The 20,507-nt window shown below is 38.1% G+C and overlaps 2 long non-coding RNA genes across 2 annotated transcripts; both read right to left on the bottom strand.

Moving 5' to 3' along the window:
• Positions 1–107: 107 nt before the first annotated feature.
• Positions 108–1,971, bottom strand: LOC138231369 (uncharacterized). Its single transcript, XR_011186631.1, has 4 exons — positions 1,926–1,971; positions 1,575–1,622; positions 1,216–1,277; positions 108–193 (listed from the first exon to the last, which is right to left on the bottom strand). It is a non-coding gene; the product is annotated as an uncharacterized lncRNA (long non-coding RNA).
• A 6,020-nt stretch (positions 1,972–7,991) lies between these two features.
• LOC138231377 (uncharacterized) lies at positions 7,992–9,191 on the bottom strand. The gene is made up of 4 exons (XR_011186636.1): positions 9,144–9,191; positions 8,655–8,751; positions 8,282–8,443; positions 7,992–8,170 (listed from the first exon to the last, which is right to left on the bottom strand). It is a non-coding gene; the product is annotated as an uncharacterized lncRNA (long non-coding RNA).
• Positions 9,192–20,507: the final 11,316 nt, after the last annotated feature.

Here is a 20,507-nt window from a genome sequence, read left to right as displayed (position 1 = left end):
AAAATGTTGGGGAGGTCGTTTCCACAGTTATTTCATATGACAGTGCTTGGAGTAAAACTACATGACCATGGTGAAGAAGTAAAAACACTTTACCTTGTTCCTCCTGACTGATGTCCTTATGCGTGTTTTGCACAGTTGAGCGTTTTGTGTCTTGTCGTCTGTGTAGGCAACAGCCCTCTTCCCTGGGATAGAACTAGATGATATTTAGACACGTTAATTTGACTTCTCCATTGCTCACATTGATGTGGATATGATTATAATGCTCTGTTTTGTGGGCTTCCCAAGAAAACAATAAATCCCTTACTACTTGTTTGAAATGCAGTAGCACAGATCCTAACAAATACAAGAAAGAGAATATCATTCCTGTTTTGAAAAAACTTCACTGGTCACCTGTATTATCTAGGATACATTTGAAAGTTTTTTTTACTTGTTTTTAAAGCTTTAAGCGACCTAGCACGTCTGTACCTTACTGAATGTCTGTCTTCATATGTTACTGCAAATACCACATGTGAAATGCAGAAAGAGTGGAGAGGCTGCTTTTTGTTTTTATGCTTCCAAATTATGAAACTCACTTCCACTTTTTATTAGGCAGTCAAGCTCGGTACATTGTTTTAAAAAACATTTGAAAATGTTGCTTTTAGTTAAAGTGGTTCTTTGTTCTTTCTATTTCTGTTTCTTTTTTTAGTTCTCTTTAATTGTTCTTATTTTATTACGACTTTCCTAATTTGTATTTATTTAATTGACATGTATGTTGCTTTACTGTATTGCTGTATTTTCCTTTACAACTGAAAGTATATCTCTCAATTTTAATATTTTATTTTTACGCTTGGTTTTTAAAGCATCAAAGCACTATTTGTATGAAAGGTGCTCTATAGATAAAGTTTATTATTATTATTTTTAATATTATTATTATACTTTGTTACATTTTTGGTTAGGACAAAGATTCTAGTAGAGGTGGCCTCTTTTACCCTGTTCCAAAAATTGGAAAACTACCTTCAGAATACACTGACAATGACCATCTACTGTCTCCTCTAACTGTGTATTGTCATCATGCATATCTTGTGTATTATTTATTGTAGTTGGTTTTGTCATTGTGTAAAGAAGCCACCTTTCAAGGCACTATATAAAATAATGTTTGTTATTATTATTTACATTTTTCATCGTAAAATCTGGCGAAGAGTCTTAAGAGAATATCAAAGAACACGTTGCTCTTACCTTTCCATTCCAAGAAATGCCCTCAGCTCAGATTGCAGAGATTGACCTCTCTGTCTCAAATTCTGAGAAACATAGACTCGATTGAAAAATGACCATTTCCTAAGATTCACATAACATCACCAGTCAACATTTGCCACTTGACATCAATAGAAACCATAGAGTACATGACATTTCCAATCAGCTTTCTTTCAAGGTACAATAGCAATCGCCTTGCCAGAAGAGTTATACTGCGGTAGATAAATATTACAAATGTCAGATACACGCAGAGTTGTTTGGATTACTATGAAAAGATTGGCAAATATATTTATGTTCATTATATTTCTTGGAGTGACAGAGCTAAAGAGAAAAAAAATACTTACCTTTATCTCTGCAGACAGGATTGCAAGGGATTCCCTTATACTGGGTTCCTATATAACAAATAATACATTATTCAAAAAACATGATATTTCTCTGTCCATTGGCAGCATGATTGTTTATCATTACAGTTTTAGTTAGCTTTAATTTTGTAAACTCCAAGTAAACATAGTTCGTGCCTTTCTCTGAACTTTTTGGTATTTCAATTCAGTTGTTTGTAAGCTTATTTTACAGTTGCTAGGTTGATGAAGTTCCTGAACTGTGCAGTATTTCTTTTGGGTTTGGTGCGAATCATATTCTAGCGGTTGGGGGAAAAAAGCACAGGTGCCATCCCACCATTAAACCCTGAAACTTACCTTAGCCGATTCTTCAACTAAACCAGACATGTTAACTAAGTGTTACAGTATGTTTCAAAGTGTGTATTTTAGCAAACACAACTGAAGTTCTGTTGTCTCCTTGGAGACACCTGGAACTGGTGTGATGCTGGTTCTATGACATCATTCGTTCTAAATGTAAATGCAGGTATTGGCACAACATAGTAAATTGATGTAAAGTTATGGATCCATTTATGATTTTCACTCAGTTTGAAAGAGTTCCTGTCGTGTGGTTAAACTTTGTGTTACGGAGGGTTAACTGGGGTTCTGGCTACTAGTTAGGCTTGGTCATTCAGTCATCTGGTTCATGAAATAGGAAGCAAAGAGATCTGTGTTTTAGTTTTACTGTTTGTTTTTGTTCCATAGAATAAGAAATGTTTCATTAATATTAGTAATAGAGTAGATGTTTCTCTAAACAGTGTGTGTCAGTTTGCACTGCAGGTGTGCCAGGTAGAGACCATTTAAGAACCCAAAAATATGCTGTCATTTACTGCCGTGGCTAATTTCTGTTAACCTTGTCTCTCACTCACTTTGATGAGCAAAATGTTCATACATAAAGCATACATTTCTGATTGGTCAGAAGAAGCTTCTTAACATATAAGGTATAAAGAAAGTCAGAAAGTTAGGCACTTAGGTCAGCCTTAGGCAGTTAACCAAGACCATAATCCGATAAGAAGCTATTCCCTTTCATGTTGCTAAATCACATGTAGGATACATGAGTTACACCTCCACTTTAGAGACCTTAAAGAGACCTTGGCCAGCCAGGAGTGTAGAAAACCGTAAAACAGTACTTGAGGACCTAATTGTTAACTCTTAACAGGCAAAGGTTCCTTCAGTCCTATGAGAAATATTTTAGAATTGAACTAAAGTGTGTTTCCGATACAGGAGCATATGTCTGTCAGGGCCTGTTGGAGAGGCCCTGCATGAGAACCCCTGGCTGCAGTTCCACATCCCCCTGAAAGTAAATAGAGCCATAAGCACGGAGCTAAGGACACTGCTCCAGGACATACTGGCTGTCGATCCTGACCAGCGACCAGAAGCCATCCAGCTGGAGAAGCAAGTCAGGCAAGCCATGGCACGAGAGAAAACATCTTTGTAGTGACTGATAGCAAGATGTCCGTGACCAAGGGCAATTCGTCTGAGTAAAGTCTGATTTCATTTTTATGTCCCGAAAGGCCACTGCCTTTGTGCTGTAGATTTCTGATTTAGACGGGCATTTCTATGGACAACTTTGACTTTTCTGTGGGTCCAATGAAAATAAGTTTTTTAACTTATTCTTTGTTACAGTTTTCGAAAGTTTAAAGACATTCACTGAGTTGACGATAAAGGAAAAGTTTCATCTTTCACCTCTTCGATGGTAGGCTGGTCAGAGGTATATGTGTCTACATGTCTTCATTCTCCATGTTTGTAAGTATGGAGATTTTGTATTTTGTGCTTTTGCACTGTTCTGCTTTATTGAAAGAAATCAGATGCTCTTCCTGAAGTCTGAATTTTTGGTGGGGGATTTAAAAACTTTTTTACAATTTTAACTGTTTCAAAACATTTTAAGGTATAATACCATTCATCTTGCCAGAAAATATATATTCCAGTAGATTAAACGTAGAAATGTCAGATGCATGTAGAGTTTGTTTATACAGATGCAGCCATTCAGAGTTCGCGGTACAAACCCGTACCGCTGGCATCTACGCCCTACCGCGGTACGTGATTGGCTGGCCAAAATGACCGATGGGCACTCGTGGTGCGTTGGTCGGTCGTGGAAGGATCTAATCATATAATGTCTTTACTGTGAATTTTTTTATCCGCTTAGTATTGAGTATTTATACGGAATTGTACCACTGTAGGGAAATTTTAGTAGCTGAGCATAAAAAGAATAGGAGCATAACGCATGTGAAGGCCATAAACAATATTAATTTTGGAACATAAACATATTATGTAAACTGTATATGGCTGGTCTCGGTACATTAAAGAAAAAATACACAGCAGTTTTCCATTTCTCCCTAAACATTTTAAGCATCAAAATTTTCAAAAACAGTCCCCAAATATGCGATTGCAGTATAGAATAAATTTTAATTTAAAAAAATTATTTAACACAAAAATTAAGCTTTTTACGTTCCTCCGCCTGAGAATATAGTCCCTTGTTGCTGCGCAACGCAGAAACACAGCCACGAGTAACTAGCAAAGAGAGGACACTAGCTAGCCAATATGATAAAGGAATAAACTACTTTTTTTATTTCTTCAGCACATTTATTTGAACATTTCCATCAATTCTACAAGCACTGAAAAACTGTCCAATCCCTAGTTCGTGAGGAATTTTCTTTTACCATAACAGACATAAAAACTTCCTTGCTTTTAACAGAGCATTTCATAATTTCTAACAACGCAAATGATTTACACTGCGACACTTATCATTCAACGAGAGCTCAAAATATCACAAGTATCCTCAAGAATGCAACAGACAGCAGCAAAAGATACATGAGAATCCAAGGTTTTTTATCTACGCTAAGACGTAGTCTTAAAGATTTCTTTATCAAACAGTGAAGTCAAAATTCCGGTGTGTGCGTATATTAGAGAATATAGCACTCCTTCGAATGTGTTTCAGCCAATCAGATTTTAGGACCGGAATTATTGGTTTTGTAATAGGGAATATAGTATGGAATCACGTATCTAAAGACATGAATAATGATATTAATTAGGATCTGAATATCTAAAAATGTGTCACACAATGTGCCACAAAAGTTTCACACAACAAAGCAAGACTGTGAAAGGTCAATAGGCCTGACTAGTGTGCACAACACGGTGCAGTGTGCTGGCAGCTGTGTGTTCTGACGCAGTGGTGGCCTGGCACGGTATAGTGCGCTGGTAGCTGTGTGATGCAGCTGTGGCCTGGCACGGTGAGGTGCGCTGGCAGCTGTGTGATGCAGTGGTAGCAGGGCACAGTGAGGTGAGCTGGCAGGTGTGTGGTATGACGCAGTGGTGGCCTGGCACGTTGAGGTGCGCTGGGAGTTGTGTGACGCAGTGGTGGCCTGACACGGTTAGGTGCGCTGGCAGCTGTATGATGCAGTGGTTGTCTGGCACGGTGAGGTGCGATGGCAGCTGTGTGGTTTGATGCAGTGGTGGCCTGACACGGTGAGGTGCGCTGGGAGCTGTGTGACGCAGTGGTGGCCCAGCACGGTGAGGTGCGCTGGCAGCTGTGTGGTGTGACGCAGTGGTGGCCGGGCACGGTGAGGTGCGCTGGCAGCTGTGTGGTGTGACGCAGTGGTGGCCGGGCACGGTGAGGAGCGCTGGCAGCTGTGTGACGCAGTGGTTGTCTGGCACGGTGAGGTGCGATGGCAGCTGTGTGACGCAGTGGTGGCCTAGCACGGTGAGGTGCGCTGGGAACTGTGTGGTGTGACGCAGTGGTGGCCGGGCACGGTGAGGTGCGCTGGGAGTTGTGTGACGCAGTGGTGGCCTGGCACGGTGAGGTGTGCTGGCATCTGTGTGACGCAGTGGTGGCCTAGCACGGTGAGGTGCGCTGGTAGCTGTTTGGTGTGATGCAGTTATGGCCGGGCAGGGTGAGTTTCGCCGGTAGCTGGGTGACGCATTGGTGGCCTGGAACGGTGAGGTGCGCTGCCAGCTGTGTGGTGTGACGCAGTGGTGTTCATCAGGCACAAGTTCATCAGTGAAAAGACCACTGGCATTTTTCCTTCCCCCTACATTCTCAGAACAGAATCGAATTTAATATTAGCATAATTTATTACAGTGCTAAGTTTAATATTATTTATTACTAATAGTTTATGCTAAAACCTAACTTTCTTAACGCGAGAAGTACTAATGTAAGTACCTACTGTACTGTACTTAAGTACTACCATAAGAAGTACTGCTGTATGCAACAAAAAAGGAGGAGTGGTGAAACAGCCCTACACATACAGTGTCAGTATGAACAGAGATTGTATCAGTATCAGTTCTTGCTTTGTGCTGGGTTTAGCAGTTTTCCAAACATTGTCTTTCAGCGAATGCCATACCATCTCTATTGGATTTAAATCTGGAGATTCGGCTGGAGTTTTCATCCAGTTAACTCGTTCTTCTATAAGCCTCACTGTCACGACCACCAGCCAGCGGAGATCAACACGTAAGCGAGCCAATCAGCACCAGCAGCGGATTACTACTAACAAGCGCCGCCGCACGAGTTAACACACCTGCAATTGCTCTACCGTGCGGCACGCCGGGTTATTTATACCATTCGCACCTGATTCCCGTTGCTCGGTATTGGGTTCTCTTCTTGTTGCTCAGCCTAGCGTTCTCACCCCTCTTTTGCCTTCCTGGAATTCTGCCTGCACCTTTTGCCTTCGGACTTCGGATCGCGTCTCGCCCTTTGGATTGTTTGCTATCATTGCCCGTTTTGGATTTGACCCTGAAGCTCTCCTTTCGACTACGATTCTGTCTCACGTTTTGGATTGTTCGCCACCAGTGCCTTTACCGGATTTCGACTTACCTTCGCCTTCGGACTACGGCTCAGCTCCTGGATTTGCTCGGTACGTTTACTTACCTCCCTGCGACTCCTGCATCTGCATCGGATCCTTTTCACCTCTACAGAGCATCGTTACACTCACCCTTGCTGCTTTGTGTTTCGGATCGTTGTCTTGAAAGAGATGGTGCATTGATCCAATGTGCTCCCTGATATATGGGGCGGCATGCTGTGTGACCACGACTTCCTCGAAGAATTCACGATCTATAATCCCTTCGAAATAAAATTATTTTTCAAGCAATATAATGCAAGATGCTTTCTAACATTGGGCAATGTGTTTTTTCTTGAAATTTTGTTTCGAGAGACTAGATAAGTTATTCAAGTGTTTATGATATGTCACTGTTGTGAATGTCTGTGGAGTGTATCTTATTAGCCTGTCCTGACTGGTGGAGCTCATCCAGCTGTGTCTGGAGATCTTGGTTAAATATTCAGCTAGTGTGTACTGTGTTTAGGGTTCTGTAGCATTCCACAGGGCTGGGCAGCTTGTTCTCCCCTCCCACCCCTCTCTGTGTACAGTAGAGCCTCCTGTCCTGGCTGGTAGAGCTCATCCAGCTGTGTCTGGCTAATATTAAAGCCAGTACTTTAATATTGTTTTATGTATGTTTATCAATAGTGGGTAGTGGCCTAATTCAGTCCTGCACCCGTTGTTAGGTGTTTTTTAGTTGTTTTTAGGGCTTCTACCAAATATTAACAAGTGCTCTTCCTGAAACTTACCTTACCAGACAGACTTCTCAAATTCTCAAATATTATCAAATCTTGTTGGTGCAGAGGTGGTGGAGCCCTATACCAACAGACTCACAGCTGAAATTGCTGTGAAAAGGGCTTCTACCAAATATTAACATGTGGGTGAAAATGTATACAATTGTAATATTTCCTTTTTTCCCATTGAAAGTATAACATATGTGGTGTGAGAAAGAGGTCCTCAATTATTTGCATGAAACTCTGGCACTGGCGCAACAAACCTATGGGAAAACCTGTGGGACACTGGAGGTCATTATACATGAGCCTCTTTCTGCACCTTTTAAGCCATTGAAACCTAGTTGCCTTGTTACAAGGTCTAATATTACAGTAGGTGTGGTTTCCGTCTCCTAATTTCTGAGAATGATCAAATTGGGGAATAAGTTGTAGGGAATACCACTCTTGCACTTCTAAGAAAAGTCTATCTCAAATGAAACTCGCTATAGAAAGACATCTTGTTGAAAAATTCTTTATTTTTTGTCATTTCTAAAGAAAAAACATTCATCAAGTCCTTCACAAATGTTTTGTTTGTGACTTTCTCTGTTGTTCCCTTTCACACTCAACTGAACTATGTGTTATGTCTTGTAAACGTAATCAAACATTTCACTTAGGTGTGTGGGTTAACACAAACCCATGTTGTATGAAACATTCAGTTTTTCATTCAAGTTTTTTCTAACAATTGCATCCATGCTAGGACTACAGTAAACAACACTTTTTACTAAAGTGAATCAAATTGTTCATTAAACAAGACACATTGTTTTAAATGTATGCAATACGACGACACTAAAAACAACACTGAAACTTTTCATTGAAATACTGGACGAGATTATGCATATTCAATGGATTTCTCCTGGTGCTTTTTTTCATCAGTCTTTTCATATTCTTGTTCTCTACTCAGGTGTCTCCTGTTCCTTTGGTGATGTCTGCTGTACACACATGGTATCATACACTTGAGCAAAGTGTGATACCACCGTTTGTTTTTCTCCTAAAATAAAGATGAACATTGACAAAAGTCAGAAGCACTCTTTTCTTTGACAGACGAACAAAACAATGCAAGAATAACCATACTCTCTGTTCCTTACTCATTTCTACCTACCTGTTTGACCACTTTGTCTGCTTCAGTCAGGACAGGGTGCTGGGGCTGACTCTGAGCAATCTGAGAAGAGCTCTCTGTGATCTTCTCCCCTACAGTGGCTACATTGTACTCTGTTTGAAATCCAGGTATCGCCTCCGGTAAGTTCCTCGGTCCTTTTTGGGACTTGAAAGGGTAGAATCATTTTGTGACTACCTTTCCTTGTCATGCACTGATATGTTCTGGTTTGTGTTCGATTACTGCAGGCGTTCAAGTACTTTCTTTTTGTTCTAGATTGGCAGTGTTTGAGATGGTAGGAACTTGTCATATTCTCAACTCTGAATGCTCTGTAAACATACTATTTTAGCAATTCTTAGAAATCTGAAAGCAGTGTTACCTGTATCATTTTTTGTCTTGGTAGTAGTATTGCAGCTCCAACATCAGCACTTAAATAATGGTTTGTGATGTTACTTGTCCTTGGAGTTAGTATACTCCTGAGAAGTCAAGAGAAATCTTACGTAAGCATTAATTATGTTTCACTTTTGAAAGCAAAGTCCGTGTCAAGTACTTTGAAGGCATTTGTTGATACTTTTAAGCACTTTCGTTGATTGTTATTATCCTTCAATTAGTTATTACAAGTCCAACATTCTCTACATGATCTCACTCCATATTCAGAATGTGGGAATACAGTTGTTTTAAGGAAATGCCAGTGAATAGATAGTAGCTGCACTCTACAAAGATGAATTTGCTAATTAATCAGTCAGGGACACAGCTTATACTTCAGTAGTCTTAGATCATGTAATGATGATTATTGTACTTTATAACTAGAAAAATCCCCTTTTTCAGTTATGTGGATTGACTTATCCCTGAAGTGGTTAATTCTCACCTTGACATCTCATAGAACAACTGAATCTCTACCAAGGGTGAATGTGTCCTTCCTCTTAATGTCTAAAAGAAAAGGTTAAAATTCATTGAAGCAAAATGCAACAACCCAAAATGTCGGGGAGGTCGTTTCCACAGTTATTTCATATGACAGTGCTTGGAGTGAAACTACATGACCATGGTGAAGAAGAAAAAACACTTTACCTTGTTCCTCCTGACTGATGTCCTTATGCGTGTTTTGCACAGTTGAGCGTTTTGTGTCTTGTCGTCTGTGTAGGCAACAGCCCTCTTCCCTGGGATAGAACTAGATGATATTTAGACACGTTAATTTGACTTCTCCATTGCTCACATTGATGTGGATATGATTATAATGCTCTGTTTTGTGGGCTTCCCAAGAAAACAATAAATCCCTTACTACTTGTTCGAAATGCAGTAGCACAGATCCTAACAAATACAAGAAAGAGAATATCATTCCTGTTTTGAAAAAACTTCACTGGTCACCTGTATTATCTAGGATAAATTTGAAAGTTCTTTTACTTGTTTTTAAAGCTTTAAGCGACCTAGCACGTCTGTACCTTACTGAATGTCTGTCTTCATATATTCCTATACGTGACCTGAGATCTGCACATACTGGCCTACTGCAAATACCACATGTGAAATGCAGAAAGAGTGGAGAGGCTGCTTTTTGTTTTTATGCTTCCAAATTATGAAACTCACTTCCACTTTTTATTAGGCAGTCAAGCTCGGTACATTGTTTTAAAAAACATTTGAAAATGTTGCTTTTAGTTAAAGTGGTTCTTTGTTCTTTCTATTTCTGTTTCTTTTTTTAGTTCTCTTTAATTGTTCTTATTTTATTACGACTTTCCTAATTTGTATTTATTTAATTGACATGTATGTTGCTTTACTGTATTGCTGTATTTTCCTTTACAACTGAAAGTATATCTCTCAATTTTAATATTTTATTTTTACGCTTGGTTTTTAAAGCACCAAAGCACTATTTGTATGAAAGGTGCTCTATAGATAAAGTTTATTATTATTATTTTTAATATTATTATTATACTTTGTTACATTTTTGGTTAGGACAAAGATTCTAGTAGAGGTGGCCTCTTTTACCCTGTTCCAAAAATTGGAAAACTACCTTCAGAATACACTGACAATGACCATCTACTGTCTCCTCTAACTGTGTATTGTCATCATGCATATCTTGTGTATTATTTATTGTAGTTGGTTCTGTCATTCTGTAAAGAAGCCACCTTTCAAGGCACTATATCAAATAATGTTTGTTATTATTATTTACATTTTTCATCGTAAAATCTGGCGAAGAGTCCTAAGAGAATATGAAAGAACACGTTGCTCTTACCTTTCCATTCCAAGAAATACCCTCAGCTCGGATTGCAGAGATTGACCTCTCTGTCTCAAATTCTGAGAAACATAGACTCGATTGAAAAATGACCATTTCCTAAGATTCACATAACATCACCAGTCAACATTTGCCACTTGACATCAATAGAAACCATAGAGTACATGAGATTTCCAATCAGTTTTCTTTCAAGGTACAATACCAATCGCCTTGCCAGAAGAGTTATACTGTGGTAGATAAATATTACAAATGTCAGATGCACGCAGAGTTGTTTTGATTACTATGAAAAGATTGGCAAATATATTTATGTTCATTATATTTCTTGGAGTGACAGAGCTAAAGAGAAAAAAATACTTACCTTTATCTCTGCAGACAGGATCGCAAGGGATTCCCTTATACTGGGTTCCTATGTAACAAATAATACATTATTCAAAAAACATGATATTTCTCTGTCCATTGGCAGCATGATTGTTTATCATTACAGTTTTAGTTAGCTTTAATTTTGGAAACCCCAAGTAAACATAGTTTGTGCCTTTCTCTGAACTTTTTGGCATTTCAATTCAGTTGTTTGTAAGCTTATTTTACAGTTGCTAGGTTGATGAAGTTCCTGAACTGTGCAGTATTTCTTTTGGGTTTGGTGCGAATCATATTCTAGCGGTTGGGGGAAAAAAGCACAGGTGCCATCCCACCATTAAACCCTGAAACTTACCTTAGCCGATTCTTCAACTAAACCAGACATGTTAACTAAGTGTTACAGTATGTTTCAAAGTGTGTATTTTACCAAACACAACTGAAGTTCTGTTGCCTCCTTGGACACTCCCTGAGTTGTTTGGATTACTATGAAAAGATTGGCAAAATATATTTATGTTCATTATATTTCTTGGAGTGATATATACACTTAGCACAGTTCATCCTGCTACCAACATTGAATAAAAAAAATCTTATGATTTCTATATTTTTGTCTTTATTTAGTGGTTTCATTAGTGACAAAGGCTAAACTTTCTTGGAAAAATGTATTTTATGTGTTGCGGAAAAAACTGACTTGCTTTAACAAAGTATGTTTACAAATCCTTTCACCTGCAATCTACCTGAATGCCCAACTATCTGAGAAGCCCTCCATGAAACCATGGTTGCTATTAATTCATTTAGGGCTCATTGACAGAATTGCTGTTTTTTATGCATGCTAATTTTCTGATTCCTCACTCTGTTTCATGTTTATAGATAAGACTTTATTGATCGCGAAGGGAAATTGATGTACATGATGAACATGTTTGCATGTTCTTTTGTAACATACACCTTTTTGTGATTTTTTTGTATATCTAAGCAAGTGTTCCTGCATCCCTCTTCTGCACTATAGGCATGGCTTTTTTTCTGTGTGCTCCATTTCTAAAACTTTCTGCTCATGTGCATTTTTGTATTTTTTTACACCTCTAGCACTTTAACGTCCTGAATTTTCATTTGCCTTAATTTGTAGAATGAATTTGACTTTTAGCCTTAAAAATCTTAAGTTTTCACTATCACTAATTTGATTCTCAAAAATTACTGTAGTTTTGCTTGACTGGAAAAAAATGCGTCTTTTACAAAGACGGTCAATGAAAAAAAAAATGTGGACCAGGGCAATACTTTGAGTTTACACTTACAGCTTGTCCAAGGTCATTCATTATTAATACTATTAGTAATATTTTCGTTAAAGACTTTGATGGCGACAGCTCAAACATGAGAGGTTGAGCTTTATTAGCTCCACCTTGCGGAAATTCCGGATACTATTATTTTGCTTGTCGTATTATAGGAGAATTTACGGTAACTCACGGTATTTACCGGTAACTCGCGGTATTTACCGGTAGCTTGCGGTAGATTGCGTACAGCGTACCGGAAAATAATGCGGTATCGCCTGCGCATTTTGAATGGCTGCATCTGTATTAATTTGTTTGGTGCGAGTAAGGTTTTTTTCCCCCAACAACTTTCCAGAGGAGCTTTAAATATTTTAAATAAATACACACAGTATTGCTCATAAGGTCTGCTATTTGATGTCCAGTTATTTAGATGCAAACATCTTATTTTATCTCAGCTTTTCAGCTGAGATACACAGATCATACATAAACAATGCAGTAAAAAAATGTCTCATCAAGTATTTAATCATTAGGTATAACAGTTTCCCTTTAGGCCTCTGAAAACACCACCTTCTACCTTGTGAATACCAGTACCTCCTAATTGTCTTAAGGCTTTATTTAAAAAATTAAAAAAAAAACTGATGTGCTGAAACAGTACAATTAAACACGCTCTGCAGAAAAGGGGATGGTTGTTAGGTCAGCTTCAGTTTTACACGTACAGTACACATTTGATTTCATTTAAATTATGAGGTACCCTGTATCTGCAGGACTCAAGAGGCTCTCAGTCATGTCACTTTGCAGTTGATTTCTTCTAGAGGTTCCTAGATTCTTATTGTAAATAAAAGGAACAGCATACAGTGGGACGTTTTCAAAAACGGGGAACAAATTTCAACATCCGACTGCACCGAGCACACAAATATTGGTTCTAGGCTCCTGAATCACCTTTGGTCCCTGGATCATTGCTTTTAACCATTTACACAAGGATTTTACTGTAAAGCACTTTCACAGCTCAACATAAATGGACCTTCTGGGGCACAGGCTTTAAATGAGCTTTTTAAAAAAAACAGACTTTGCCTTTCCTGTTATAAGCTATTCTTTTAGCATATGACAAGCATGCCTTTATTATGGCGATATCCTCCTAAACATTGGAGAAATAACTTTGTTAGGATCTGAGCTACTGCATTTCGAACAAGTAGTAAGGGATTTATTGTTTTCTTGGGAAGCCCACAAAACGGAGCATTACAATCATATCCACATCAATGTGAGCGATGGAGAAGTCAAATAACGTGTCTAAATATCATCTAGTTCTATCCCAGGGAAGAGGGCTGTTGCCTTCACAGACGACAAGACAAGATGACTTAGACATTAAGAGGAAGGACACATTCACCCTTGGTAGAGATTCAGTTGTTCTATGAGATGTCAAGGTGAGAATTAACCACTTCAGGCATAATTCAATTCACATGACTGAAAAAGGGGCAATGAACAGGATATGGGGATTTTTCTAGTTATAAACTACAATAATCATCATTAAATGATCTAAGACTACTGAAGTATAAGCTGTGTCCCTGACTGATTAATTAGCAAATTCATCTTTGTAGAGTGCAGCTACTATCTATTCAGTGGCATTTCCTTAAAACAACTGTATTCCCACATTCTGAATATGGAGTGAGAACATGTAGAGAATGTTGGACTTGTAATAACTAATTGAAGGATAATAATAATCAACGAAAGTGCTTAAAAGTATCAACAAATGCCTTCAAAGTACTTGACACGTACTTTGCTTTCAAAAGTGAAACATAATTAATGCTTACGTAAGATTTCTCTTGACTTCTCAGGAGTATACTCCAAGGACAAGTAACATCACAAACCATTATTTAAGTGCTGATGTTGGAGCTGCAATACTACTACCAAGACAAAAAATGATACAGGTAACACTGCTTTCAGATTTCTAAGAATTGCTAAAATAGTATGTTTACAGAGCATTCAGAGTTGAGAATATGACAAGTTCCTACCATCTCAAACACTGCCAATCTAGAACAAAAAGAAAGTACTTGAACGCCTGCAGTAATCGAACACAAACCAGAACATATCAGTGCATGACAAGGAAATGTAGTCACAAAATGATTCTACCCTTTCAAGTCCCAAAAAGGACCGAGGAACTTACCGGAGGCGATACCTGGATTTCAAACAGAGTACAATGTAGCCACTGTAGGGGAGAAGATCACAGAGAGCTCTTCTCAGATTGCTCAGAGTCAGCCCCAGCACCCTGTCCTGACTGAAGCAGACAAAGTGGTCAAACAGGCAGGTAGAAATGAGTAAGGAACAGAGAGTATGGTTATTCTTGCATTGTTTTGTTCGTCTGTCAAAGAAAAGAGTGCTTCTGACTTTTGTCAATGTTCATCTTTATTTTAGGAGAAAAACAAACGGTGGTATCACACTTTGCTCAAGTGTATGATACCATGTGTGTACAGCAGACATCACCAAAGGAACAGGAGACACCTGAGTAGAGAACAAGAATATGAAAAGACTGATGAAAAAAAGCACCAGGAGAAATCCATTGAATATGCATAATCTCGTCCAGTATTTCAATGAAAAGTTTCAGTGTTGTTTTTAGTGTCGTCGTATTGCATACATTTAAAACAATGTGTCTTGTTTAATGAACAATTTGATTCACTTTAGTAAAAAGTGTTGTTTACTGTAGTCCTAGCATGGATGCAATTGTTAGAAAAAACTTGAATGAAAAACTGAATGTTTCATACAACATGGGTTTGTGTTAACCCACACACCTAAGTGAAATGTTTGATTACGTTTACAAGACATAACACATAGTTCAGTTGAGTGTGAAAGGGAACAACAGAGAAAGTCACAAACAAAACATTTGTGAAGGACTTGATGAATGTTTTTTCTTTAGAAATGACAAAAAATAAAGAATTTTTCAACAAGATGTCTTTCTATAGCGAGTTTCATTTGAGATAGACTTTTCTTAGAAGTGCAAGAGTGGTATTCCCTACAACTTATTCCCCAATTTGATCATTCTCAGAAATTAGGAGACGGAAACCACACCTACTGTAATATTAGACCTTGTAACAAGGCAACTAGGTTTCAATGGCTTAAAAGGTGCAGAAAGAGGCTCATGTATAATGACCTCCAGTGTCCCACAGGTTTCCCAAATCATTTCTTAGAGTATGGAAAAAGAGGAAATAAAGTGTCTACAGAAAGCGTATACCCCCTTGAACTTTGTTCAGTTTGTTGCGCCAGTGCCAGAGTTTCATGCAATTAAATGAGGACCTCTATCTCACACCACATATGTTATACTTTCAATGGGAGAAAAGGAAATATTACAATTGTTTACATTTTCACCCACATGTTAATATTTGGTAGAAGCCCTTTTCACAGCAATTTCAGCTGTGAGTCTGTTGGTAATGGGCTCCACCACCTCTGCACCAACAAGATTTGATAATATTTGAGAATTTCAGAAGTCTGTCTGGTTTAGCTGAAGAATCAGCTAAGGTAAGTTTCAGGAAGAGCATCTGATTTCTTTCAATAAAGCAGAACAGAGAAAAAACACACAATACAAAATCATGAGAATTTGTATCCATATGACACTTTGACTCGAATACTTTTATCAGACCTACACAGAGTATATACTGTACACACTTTTTCAGCCCAGGTTTATACATTTGGAACTGCCATTTGTAGGTGTTTTTGTGTCTTAGCTCAACACTGTGAAACCTGTAGTTACAAACATGGAGGATGAAGACATGAAGACATATATTGTACCTCTGACCGGCCTACCTTCCAAGAGGTGAAAGATGAAATTTTTCCTTTATCGTCAACTCAGTGAATGTCTTTAAACTTTCGAAAACTGTAACAAAGAATAAGTTAAAAAACTTATTTTCATTGGACCCAGAGAAAAGTCAAAGTTGTCCATAGAAATGCCCATCTAAATCAGAAATCTACAGCACAAAGGCAATGGCCTTTCGGGACATAAAAATGAAATCAGACTTTACTCAGATGAATTGCCCTTGGTCACGGACATCTTGCTATCAGTCACTACAAAGATGTTTTCTCTCGTGCCATAGCTTGCCTGACTTGCTTCTTCTGCTGGATGGCTTCTGGTCGCTGGTCAGGATCGACAGCCAGCATGTCCTGGAGCAGTGTCCTTAGCTCCGTGCTTATGGCTCTATTTACTTTCAGGGGGATGTGGAACTGCAGCCAGGGGTTCTCATCCAGGGCCTCTCCAACAGGCCCTGACAGACATATGCTCCTGTATCGGAAACACACTTTAGTTCAATTCTAAAATATTTCTCATAGGACTGAAGGAACCTTTGCCTGTTAAGAGTTAACAATTAGGTCCTCAAGAACTGTTTTACGGTTTTCTACACTCCTGGCTGGCCAAGGTCTCTTTAAGGTCTCTTAAGTGGAGGTGTAACTCATGTATCCTACATGTGATTTAGCAACATGAAAGGGAATAGCTTCTTATCGGATTATGGTCTTGGTTAACTGCCTAAGGCTGACCTAAGTGCCTAACTTTCTGACTTTCTTTATACCTTATATGTTAAGAAGCTTCTTCTGACCAATCAGAAATGTATGCTTTATGTATGAACATTTTGCTCATCAAAGTGAGTGAGAGACAAGGTTAACAGAAATTAGCCACGGCAGTAAATGACAGCATATTTTTGGGTTCTTAAATGGTCTCTACCTGGCACACCTGCAGTGCAAACTGACACACACTGTTTAGAGAAACAGCTACTCTATTACTAATATTAATGAAACATTTCTTATTCTATGGAACAAAAACAAACAGTAAAACTAAAACACAGATCTCTTACCTTCCTATTTCATGAACCAGATGACTGAATGACCAAGCCTAACTAGTAGCCAGAACCCCAGTTAACCCTCCGTAACACAAAGTTTAACCACACGACAGGAACTCTTTCAAACTGAGTGAAAATCATAAATGGATCCATAACTTTACATCAATTTACTATGTTGTGCCAATACCTGCATTTACATTTAGAACGAATGATGTCATAGAACCAGCATCACACCAGTTCCAGGTGTCTCCAAGGAGACAACAGAACTTCAGTTGTGTTTGCTAAAATACACACTTTGAAACATACTGTAACACTTAGTTAACATGTCTGGTTTAGTTGAAGAATCGGCTAAGGTAAGTTTCAGGGTTTAATGGTGGGATGGCACCTGTGCTTTTTTCCCCCAACCGCTAGAATATGATTCGCACCAAACCCAAAAGAAATACTGCACAGTTCAGGAACTTCATCAACCTAGCAACTGTAAAATAAGCTTACAAACAACTGAATTGAAATGCAAAAAAGTTCATAGAAAGGCACAAACTATGTTTACTTGGGGTTTACAAAATTAAAGCTAACTAAAACTGTAATGATAAACAATCATGCTGCCAATGGACAGAGAAATATCATGTTTATTGAATAATGTATTATTTGTTACATAGGAACCCAGTATAAGGGAATCCCTTGCGATCCTGTCTGCAGAGATAAAGGTAAGTCTTTTTTTCTCTTTAGCTCTGTCATTCCAAGAAATATAATGAACATAAATATATTTGCCAATCTTTTCATAGTAATCCAAACAACTCTGCGTGCATCTGACATTTGTAATATTTATCTACCGCAGTATAACTCTTCTGGCAAGGCGATTGCTATTGTACCTTGAAAGAAAACTGATTGGAAATGTCATGTACTCTATGGTTTCTATTGATGTCAAGTGGCAAATGTTGACTGGTGATGTTATGTGAATCTTAGGAAATGGTCATTTTTCAATCGAGTCTATGTTTCTCAGAATTTGAGACAGAGAGGTCAATCTCTGCAATCCAAGCTGAGGGTATTTCTTGGAATGGAAAGGTAAGAGCAACGTGTTCTTTGATATTCTCTTAAGACTCTTCGCCAGATTTTACGATGAAAAATGTAAATAATAATAACAAACATTATTTTATATAGTGCCTTGAAAGGTGGGTTCTTTACAGAATGACAAAACCAACTACAATAAATAATACACAAGATATGCATGATGACAATACACAGTTAGAGGAGACAGTAGATGGTCATTGTCAGTGTATCCTGAAGGTAGTTTTCCAATTTTTTGGAACGGGGTAAAAGAGGCCACCTCTACTAGAATCTTTGTCCTAACCAAAAATGTAACAAAGTATAATAATAATAATAAACTTTATTTATAGAGCACCTTTCATACAAATAGTGCTTTGGTGCTTTAAAAAGCAAGAGTAAAAATAAAATATTAAAATTGAGAGATATACTTTCAGTTGTCAAGGAAAATACAGCAATACAGTAAAACAACATACATGTCAATTAAATAAATAAAAATTAGGAAAGTCGTAATAAAATAAGAACAATTAAAAAGAACTAAAAAAAGAAACAGAAATAGAAAGAACAAAGAACCACTTTAACTAAAAGCAACATTTTCAAATGTTTTTTAAAACAATGTACCGAGCTTGACTGCCTAATAAAAAGTGGAAACGAGTTTCATAATTTAGAAGCATAAAAACAAAAAGCAGCCTCTCCACTCTTTCTGCATTTCACATGTGGTATTTGCAGTAGGCCAGTATGTGCAGATCTCAGGTCACGTATAGGAACATATGAAGACAGACATTCAGTAAGGTACAGACGTGCTAGGTCGCTTAAAGCTTTAAAAACAAGTAAAAGAACTTTCAAATTTATCCTAGATAATACAGGTGACCAGTGAAGTTTTTTCAAAACAGGAATGATATTCTCTTTCTTGTATTTGTTAGGATCTGTGCTACTGCATTTCGAACAAGTAGTAAGGGATTTATTGTTTTCTTGGGAAGCCCACAAAACAGAGCATTATAATCATATCCACATCAATGTGAGCAATGGAGAAGTAAAATTAACGTGTCTAAATATCATTTAGTTCTATCCCAGGGAAGAGGGCTGTTGCCTACACAGACGACAAGACACAAAACGCTCAACTGTGCAAAACACGCATAAGGACATCAGTCAGGAGGAACAAGGTAAAGTGTTTTTACTTCTTCACCATGGTCATGTAGTTTCACTCCAAGCACTGTCTTATGAAATAACTGTGGAAACGACCTCCCCAACATTTTGGGTTGTTGCATTTTGCTTCAATGAATTTTAACCTTTTCTTTTAGACATTAAGAGGAAGGACACATTCACCCTTGGTAGAGATTCAGTTGTTCTACGAGATGTCAAGGTGAGAATTAACCACTTCAGGGATAAGTCAATCCACATAACTGAAAAAGGGGCAATGAACAGGATATGGGGATTTTGCTAGTTATAAAGTACAATAATCATCATTAAATGATCTAAGACTACTGAAGTATAAGCTGTGTCCCTGACTGATTAATTAGCAAATTCATCTTTGTAGAGTGCAGCTACTATGTATTCAGTGGCATTTCCTTTAAACAACTGTATTCCCACATTCTGAATATGGAGTGAGAACATGTAGAGAATGTTGGACTTGTAATAACTAATTGAAGGATAATAATAATCAACGAAAGTGCTTAAAAGTATCAACAAATGCCTTCAAAGTACTTGACACGTACTTTGCTTTCAAAAGTGAAACATAATTAATGCTTACGTAAGATTTCTCTTGACTTCTCAGGAGTATACTAACTCCAAGGACAAGTAACATCACAAACCAATATTTAAGTGCTGATGTTGGAGCTGCAATACTACTACCAAGACAAAAAATGATACAGGTAACACTGCTTTCAGATTTCTAAGAATTGCTAAAATAGTATGTTTACAGAGAATTCAGAGTTGAGAATATGACAAGTTCCTACCATCTCAAACACTGCCAATCTAGAACAAAAAGAAAGTACTTGAACGCCTGCAGTAATCGAACACAAACCAGGACATATCAGTGCATGACAAGGAAATGTAGTCACAAAATGATTCTACCCTTTCAAGTCCCAAAAAGGACCGAGGAACTTACCGGAGGCGATACCTGGATTTCAAACAGAGTACAATGTAGCCACTGTAGGGGAGAAGATCACAGAGAGCTCTTCTCAGATTTCTCAGAGTCAGCCCCAGCACCCTGTCCTGACTGAAGCAGACAAAGTGGTCAAACAGGTAGGTAGAAATGAGTAAGGAACAGAGAGTATGGTTATTCTTGCATTGTTTTGTTTGTCTGTCAAAGAAAAGAGTGCTTCTAACTTTTGTCAATGTTCATCTTTACTTTAGGAGAAGAACAAACGGTGGTATCACACTTTGCTCAAGTGTATGATACCATGTGTGTACAGCAGACATCACCAAAGGAACAGGAGACACCTGAGTAGAGAACAAGAATATGAAAAGACTGATGAAAAAAAGCACCAGGAGAAATCCATTGAATATGCACAATCTCGTCCAGTATTTCAATGAAAAGT

The sequence above is a fragment of the Lepisosteus oculatus genome, unplaced genomic scaffold (genome assembly GCF_040954835.1).
Source record: "Lepisosteus oculatus isolate fLepOcu1 unplaced genomic scaffold, fLepOcu1.hap2 HAP2_SCAFFOLD_58, whole genome shotgun sequence".
Classification (NCBI taxonomy): domain Eukaryota; kingdom Metazoa; phylum Chordata; class Actinopteri; order Semionotiformes; family Lepisosteidae; genus Lepisosteus; species Lepisosteus oculatus.
The sequence above is the reverse complement of the archived record's forward strand: the minus strand, read 5'-3'. Positions and strand labels throughout refer to the sequence as shown.